The sequence below is a fragment of the Branchiostoma floridae genome, chromosome 12, assembly GCF_000003815.2.
Source record: "Branchiostoma floridae strain S238N-H82 chromosome 12, Bfl_VNyyK, whole genome shotgun sequence".
In the NCBI taxonomy this organism is placed as follows: domain Eukaryota; kingdom Metazoa; phylum Chordata; class Leptocardii; order Amphioxiformes; family Branchiostomatidae; genus Branchiostoma; species Branchiostoma floridae.
Genome location: NC_049990.1, coordinates 14,731,208 through 14,739,835, shown reverse-complemented (window position 1 = coordinate 14,739,835; position 8,628 = coordinate 14,731,208). Strand labels below are relative to the sequence as shown.

Sequence of the window (8,628 nt, the reverse complement as noted above, 5' to 3'; positions counted from 1 at the left end):
TGGTTTGACGTTACTATATACTAGTAATGCTGGCCTCGCTAACCTCGTTCTTAGCTGAGGATCTCTCTTTCTCTTCTGAACTGTAATCTCTGACTCTCTGTCATACAAATACATTATATCTCGTGGTCACATTTTGGCGTATCAAACATACAGGTCTTGTCACACCACAAAACAACGGTTATTTCATCTACGGTCCATTCATATACATATAAAATCAACTACTATAATGTATACACTAAAATACATATTCGTGATATCAACATTCAATCAATCAGTCAATCCGTGAATTCTATAATTGGTGTCATGTCAGGTTTTCTATACATCTACAAGTATGATCGCAATCTATCGGCTGTACGTCTTGGCTCTGCTACTGGCCTCTACTTCCCTCATGTTGCCCTCCTTCTGTCGATGGCGCTGTTCTGGATGTTGTGTGGCTCCCCTCTGTTCAGAATTTTCAAGCCGCACAAACGTATATTCTGGCTCCTCTCAGCGATGACCACTTCTCCTGAAGGGTCTCGACCTACTTCCCTTGTGGCGGTAAGAGTCTCTATGTTGGGTGTGGCGGGAATGCGTCGTCCTGATGGACATGATATACGTCTGTCAGGAACACCTCGCCGTCGTCGCTCTTGTCCGGTAGGTTGACCTGTGCGTTAGATCACGAGAGAACACAGTTTCACCCGTTTTATATACTATAGTAATATAATAGTGATGCTAGCAATAATGGATTATTGTAAAGTCACACTAATGAATTTGTTACTATCGCTGCACGTCTGTTGGTGTTCTACATGGACTAAGTCACCACATGGATGGCCGTCACAGTTAGCTAATGTTAATCTCAGGAGCTGATGTACGTAGGGAGAACGCACGCAGAGAACAAAGGTTAAAATTGAAGTACAAAAACAATTCTCTTCTCTTTCTTGTCAATTCGTAGCAACCAGAAAGCACTGTAGAAATTAGAACTTTTCTTCGGCATTCATGAGTGAGGTAAGCTTATCTATGCCTTGTTAGCTGAAATGCAGTGTACTGATTTTGACTTAGTTGCCTAAAGTTGTGCTAAGTTGAACTTTGGTTACTCGACTGATTGGACCATCGTGCTTACTTACCTTGACGATATACCGAAAGACGTTTACCCGCAGCTGCTTCGAAGATTGACCTACTGGAACCGCCATCGTCTGACGTAATCGTCATGTACGTATCCCTGCGGCGTTGTAACTGTGGATAAGGACGAAGAGGGAACAGCTGACCGTTACTGGAATATTCAACTGGAGAGTATATTTGGAAAGGCCGGAAAATCCGCACAGTACAATGTAGACAGCTACAAAAATAGAGATATAGAATAAAATTAAAATCCTTATGAATATGGGCTAGCATATAGCATGGTAGCATGGATTTCAGACTCCCGGCCTCATCTAAAAAAAATCTATCGTGTGGGTCTAACTCGGGGGAGGAGTCTAATGTAGAATTTCCTTCGGGACATTGAGCATTGGAGTTGACCTGTGTAGGCCCTGAAAACAGTCTGATTGTTTTCATTGAATCTGACTGTTTTTTTTCTAACAAAGCAGTATCTTATATACTTACCTACCCTTACATTGTGGGATTTATTACATTACTTTTTGACAATCTTAAGATAATATTATATTCAAATCTTTCTGTAGCATCGAGTCTCTTGATAAATTTGGTATGAAATATCGTCTGGTTTTCAGAAGTAAATAAGTCAGCCCTTCAAACAAGATGTGGATTTTTCTCTTCGCCAATGGCGATGAGTATGTTTTTGCCGACTTGGGTCTGTATGTAGGTCAACGACATATAAGTCGAGAAATTGTGGATGGAACTTTTTTATTTTTTGTAGGTGTGTAGCGGTTGTGTAAAGGCATACCTAGTTTGAAAATGGTTTACCTGGCGTTTTCCTACGGTACAGCAGCGAGCTTTGTATTTTTTCGAGGTTTGTTTCAGGAAGCATAAGTCAAAATGCAGCTGGGCGATTTCTACTATATTTGGTAGGTGTGTAGCGGTTGTGTAAAGGATTGTCATGTGCGAGCATGGTTTAGCTAGCTTTTACCTATGGTGCTGTAGCTGGGTTTGTATGTAAGTGCTTTTGTCTGTATGCAAGATAACTCAGGATGCGTTTGATGAATGCTAATGATATTTTGTTGATAAGTAGGGGACATAGAAAGGAAGGTCAAGTTCGATAATGGGCCTCCTGGCGACTTGTTTTGGTACTGCAAGTGAGCGTCAAAGCTTGCGCTTAAATTTTCCAGAAGTGCCAGCATCATTATTTTTTAGTGGTGGATAGCTGTTGGGACTAGGAGTGAACGGTGTAATTTTGGGCCCCCTAGCAGCTTGTTTGGAACTGCAGTGGGTCTTATAGCTCGTAACTTTTAAGAAGGATAACTCCAGAGGAGATTGTTGGATAGTCTTTGTTTTTGGTATGTAGTTACTTTGGGTGATAATGAACATAATGAGATGCAAATTATATAAATCTCTATCTATTTGATATAATTACTTAGGGAAACTTCTATATAGGTTAAAATATACTTGTGACGGAGTCACCCGAAAGAACTTGAATCAGCCCATAGATGTCTAAAAATAGAGAAAAAAGTAGGTCAAGACAGCTGGTCTTGACAAGCATGAAATTCTCATTGACCAGGGATGCTACCCGAGGTCATCTTTGGTCACAGTCAAAGGCCCCCTAAAATCGGGTTCGCTTAAAAGGCTGGGCTGTCTACCAGGCCAGGCTTCCTGGCCTGTCTACCTGGCCTGGCTATCACGTCAGGCTACTCAGATCCCCCCATTCATAGCCCCATCATATGGCACTCAGCCAAAATAGCTGATTGACAGGCATAGTAATTGCTAATCTCCTGCCAGTGACCTGAGGTTGGCCTGTCCACCACTGGCTGGGCCCTTGGGAATGTGTCTTGGAGGCCTTCCTTGCAGCCTTCAGGATCTGTCAGGAACACAAGTACCAGTACTGTGTGTATGTGTGTATGTTTGTGTGTGTGTGTGTGTGTGTGTGTGTGTGTGTGTGTAAGAATGGGCTTGCCAGCAACAGAAATTTGTTTCTTTATTGAATATTTATCTTCTAGAATAGAAACTATCTCAGCTCGTACAACAAGAAGGAAGAGCATAAAATTGATAAATCACTGTAAAGCTAAACTTGTACTGACCAAGGGGGGTATAATTACATGTACCTCCTTGTTCTCTTTACTAGTATGCCATGTTGACATATACAATCTCGGTAGTCACATAGCCTTTTTGAGGCTGTGGATTGTTATCCACTGTACAATTTTTGTGTCCAGGACAGAGCCCAATCCTCTCCTAACTGCCAACAATCTCTCCGACCCCTTTGTGTGGAGTGGGGAAAATACTGTAAACAGCACAGATTTTGTGACAAGTCAAAGGATTTAGATTTAAATAGATATAGATTTGAACCCAGGACCTCTGTTTTCTAGGTCTAACACCCTAAAAAATTTACCCAAGTACTTGAATGTGTCCCTGACACGCTGCAATGAAGGCCTCCCAGACACATTCCCGAAGGGTCCAGCCAGTGGACAGGCCAACCTCGGGTCACTAGCAATGTTGGAGATTAGCAATTGCTATGCCTGTCAATCAGCTATTTTGGCTGAGTGCCATATGATGGGGCTATGAATGGGGGGGGGGGATCTGAGTAGCCTGACGTGACAGCCAGGCCAGGTAGACAGGCCAGGTAGCCTGGCCTGGTAGACAGCCCAGCCTTTTAAGCGAACCCCCTAAAAGCAATACTATTCGGCCAGGCTGGAGCTGGTAGAGTCTGATTTTAACAAAACACTATAAAGTTGCGCTGGAAAGTATCACAACATTGTACATCATTTCCTTGTCACCAGTTCACCGAGAAGGTTATGTGGTTTTTTGGAGGGCATTTGTGGGTTTGTGAGGAACACACGTTCATGCAGTCATTTTCTATTGGGGTAGGTACTATCTAGTAATACATGATAAGACGTTAAAGTCTTAATAAAGGCATGATTATTTGGCGAAGAGATGTGTTTGTCGAACTCTAGTTCAAAATGTTCTTGCGCAACGGCTGTTGGTCGACGTTTTGTGATAAATGTTTGCTTCATACAGTACATAGTGATATGTTTGGACATGTTCAACAATGGTTAATCCCATGGTGGTTTAGCTAATTAACGCTTTAAATACTAGTACAGCTACGATATAGAAAAACACAGAGGCAAGGTTTTCCGTATACTGGGTACGAGAGACTTTGAAGGCGGACCGGTTTGATTATATGTTACTAGCTCCGATAACTCGGGTCCTAAATCCCTTAAGTTACCATAGATATGCCTCGTCTAGGTCTCGACTTTACAAGACTTGACGGTCAAATGTTGAAGGTTTGGACAGACTATGGATGCCAGCATTAATTCCATAAGTGCTTTTAAATGTGACACGGCGTGGTTTAACTACCCAGCGGAATCGCTGATCTATGTTCACGAAAAGTTGTCGTAATTTACACAACTTCAGTCACAAGTAACCATACATTCATCATACACAAAGTTATACACATATACAAAATCACACTGGAAAGGAAGTACTTGAACAAAGAGAATTAAAGCGGAACTTATGTAGCTTGAGGTCCTTTTGCAGACGGTTTTCTTCTTGGACTGAAGAGTTGGGTGGTTGTACAGTGCGAGATACTGTTTATGTACACCACCACTTGATTAGGTCAGCTGTATATCAGCCGAATTGCCTGATGAAGTTGTACGAAGTTGACTGGGGTTACTCGACACACGGGATCATGATGTTGACTTACCTCGATGACATACAAAAGGACGTTGACCCAAACTGCTTAGACGATTCATTCATCACTTGGGAGTCACCACCGTCTGAGATGGTCACCACATACGACTGTTCGGACCCCAGTGGCGTTGCGACTGCCGACGGGAAAGATGGGGAAATAGCTGACCGTTACTGCAATGTACTAGTATAACCAGAGAGAATATTTGGAGAGGCCGGGAACCACGTCGGAACACGAAGACAGGTGGATGAAACGTTAACCAAAATTTCGGCGTCCTCTTGCACATTGGCAAGATAACAGAAACTAGAAAGGCCGACATTTGCTTCAGAGCAAATACAGCATATTTCAGCCATACCCGTTCCCATGCAAAATTGAACTGTTCCAAATCACCCCTGTGCGGAAATCGAACATTCTAACAGTAACTTCTCGAAATGAACGACAAGAATGAATCTTACAAAATTCCCCCGTTCAAGAATGGACTCCAGTGCACCCTATGTGAATTTTCACAATAGACCAGTCCAGAAATACTCCCACTGAAACCTTGGCCTTTTGAATAAGAAACCAAATCCAAAATTGAATTTAGCAAAAAAGGTCCCAGTGCATGAAAAGGTATAATAGACCAGTCTAAAACACTTCCACTAAAAATTGAATTTTGAATCATCACCCATTCAAAACTGAATTTGAAAAAAATCCCCCTTCCGTGTGCAAAAAATGGACTCTTACATGTAAAGTAGAGCAGTCCAAAAATAAATCCGCTAAAATAGGACTTTGACATAATCACTGAAGTCCAAAAAAATGTATTTTTAAAAAAGCCCCCCTCAATGCAAGAATGGACTCTTCCAGCACACACATGTTAAATTGCAAATTAGACCAGTCCAAAAATACCCCTACTGAAAGACGTTGACAAACTAGAAGTCACCAAAGTCCAAAATATGAATTTCAAAAAAATCCCCCCTCCGTGTGAGAATAGACTCTTCCAGCACACTTTCTGTAAAATTGCGAAATAGACCTGTCCAATAATACACCCACTGAAAGACTTCACCAGTCCAATGATGAATTTAAAAAAAATGAACCCCTCCGTGTAAGAATGGACTCTTCCAGATGACACCTGGCTCGCTGATTGGCTGCCACCTCCCCCTTTTTAGGATATAGATTCAGGCTAAGTGATTGGTTACCTATCTAATTAGATTAAATAGACATAGATGCCAGTAGGTGCAATCTGCAGCTGGGGGTCAACGACTTTAAGGTCATTGACCCCTCTGGCTATTGGAAAATGACCCAAAAAATCACCAAATATATCATTTTGAAGTAGTTTATGACAAAAATTGTACATGTGTCATTTGAATAAATATCTACTGCACCCTTTTACCAAAACTTAGGTCATTTGGTTTTAAAACCAGAGCACCAGAGCCAAAAGTGTACGTTTTTGGTCATAAAATGGCCAAATAATCGCAAAATTAAGCATTTTATTGTACAGTCTGCCTCAAGTGTTATTGAATCCATGTGCGCATATATCTAGGGCACTCCTATACTAAATTTCAGGTCATCCGGTTCTAAAACCAAGGTACAGGAGCCAAAAGTGTCCTTTTTTGGTAAAAAAAATGACCAAAAAATCGCAAAAATAAGTATTTCCTTATACTGTACACCAAAACTGATATTGAATCTATATGGGGGACTTATCAATGCCTATCTACACCAAATTTCAGCTCATTCGGTTATAATACCAGGGTACAGGGGGCCCAAATATACAGTTTTGGTCTTAAGATGACCAAAAAACCTTAATAAAATCATTTAAGAGACAGATATGGAAAAAATGAAAAAAACGCCCGAGGGTATTGGCCCACTCTACCCTTGTGCCAAATTTCAAGTCATTCGGTTGAGGAACAACGGAGGTACCGTGTTCTGAAGATTTGACAGGAGAAAGAAAGAAAGAAACATTACGAATACAATATATTTCACCATACCTATGGTATGGCTGAAATATAATGATAACCGGAACGAGCAACGTAAATTAGAAATTTTTCTTAGTAAGTCATTATCATTTTTTATTACTCGAGTATACAATTAACAAACGAGTCGGCACTTGTACTGATCGAACTCATCAATACATATTGAGGGGTGATCAATAAGTTCGGGACCTCACACAGAAATGTACAGCTCGAATTTCGGGGCATATAAAACCATTTATAAATGTCAGCCAAACTTCGAACCATTCAACGGTGATCATTACTTTCCAGACAACATCAAGTAAGCTTAGGCGTCACCCCAAACGCTTGGTTACGTAGATTTATCAGGTTTTATCAAGATATGATGATTAACATTATTTTAACCTCCTTGCTTTGATTCATTCTTGACACCTATTTCAACATGAAGAACTAGTCTAATTGTTGCATTGTTAGGAAGCATGCGGGCACAAATGTCTGGGAAGGAACGGGTGGATGCAATAGTTGAGATATAGTTATACAGAAAGTTTACGATAAGTCTCGCCTCGGACCACGTTGCCTGAGCCAATCAGAATGCATCACGTTTCCTTACGCTGTGCCACATCTGGAATTCATTTTACATATAGACTTCTCGGAAATCCGCTGCGTCGAAAGCTTAATTTTGTCATGCTCGACAAATATAGCTCTACACTATGTGGATTTCTCGCTAACTGCATAGGTCACCAAAACAATCCAAATGAGACATGTGGCAGGAAGAAAACTACACAACCGAACAGATACATAAACATGAACTTCAGCATAAACTATGGTAGTACAAAAATGTTAACGCTAACGTTACGTAACCCAAACTGTTTTCAAAATGGTGGATCGCCTTTCCTTCTGACGAGTAGTCTTGAGTCTGAGATATCCGGTCCCTCCACCGCCCGTACCCGCCGCATCTTGCCCCACTCTCCGAGTGTCAATACAGCGGTCATAGAAGGTAATACTCTAGGCCGGCGTTCTCTTCAGGGTCAGGGATCGTCGGGCATCTTTATGTGTTATTTCTGCCTCCCTGCCCCGCGCGCCAGCCATCACAGGCCCAGTACCCTTGCCACGTCCTCAGTTCTCTCGATCTCTCTGTTCCCGTCTCTATCTTGATTGAACTTGCCGCATCTCCAGCCCAGCAGTACTACCAGAATGTCACGTGCACGTTCAAATACAGGTGACAGCCATAATCAACTCCATTCTGTTTCCCAGCCCTCTGTACTCTACGCTGTATTTTTGCTCCGCAAAAATGTGTCTGTGTGCTTTCACGTCGGGATCTGTTGGTGTAATGACCCTTTGAGGAATTCGGTGACCGCCGCGTCCTGTTAGCGTCCGGACCACATACAGAGTTTGTCGGTATCAAACAAAAGGATGTTTTTGGTATTAATTAGCACGGCATTTCCACCTCAAATCCACCATGCCGCCACGCCTGGCTTTGCTCGTCCAAGCTTATCGCCTAATTACAAAGGGCACCGTAAGGAGCAACACTATAGTCATTATAACGGTTCAAATTCATTCCTTTCAAAACATTATTTACTCTGTAAACATCCACGTCCTCTCTCGCGTCGTGTCCTGTCTTGACTGTGCCACGTCACACGGCCAGGCCAACCCAACTCCTGTCCATATGGTTATAATTACAGGGGCGACCGTCCTCACTATCACGATGTTACTGTAAATGCATCTAAGTTCGCGGGGATTTAATTTCGCGGTAATTTTCACTAGTCTCTACCAGACTCCGGATCGCTGGAAAAATCGTAGAAATTGAACAAATAGAGGAGTAAGCCGGCCAGAGGAATATAACCGGCCAGGGAACAGCACGCGATGGAACAAATAGAGGAGTAAGCCGGCCAGAGGAATATAACCGGCCAGGGAACAGCACGCGATCCACCAAAC

At 42.2% G+C, this 8,628-nt stretch overlaps 1 protein-coding gene and 1 long non-coding RNA gene across 2 annotated transcripts in view; one reads left to right on the top strand and one right to left on the bottom strand.

Moving 5' to 3' along the window:
• The window catches only part of LOC118427485 (hemicentin-2-like), a 31,633-nt gene that overhangs the window by 2,739 nt on the left and 20,266 nt on the right, over positions 1-8,628 (top strand). The window lies entirely within an intron of this gene.
• Positions 307-7,795, bottom strand: LOC118427487. The gene is made up of 4 exons (XR_004832526.1): positions 7,555-7,795; positions 4,784-4,904; positions 1,104-1,212; positions 307-643 (listed from the first exon to the last, which is right to left on the bottom strand). It is a non-coding gene; the product is annotated as an uncharacterized LOC118427487 (long non-coding RNA).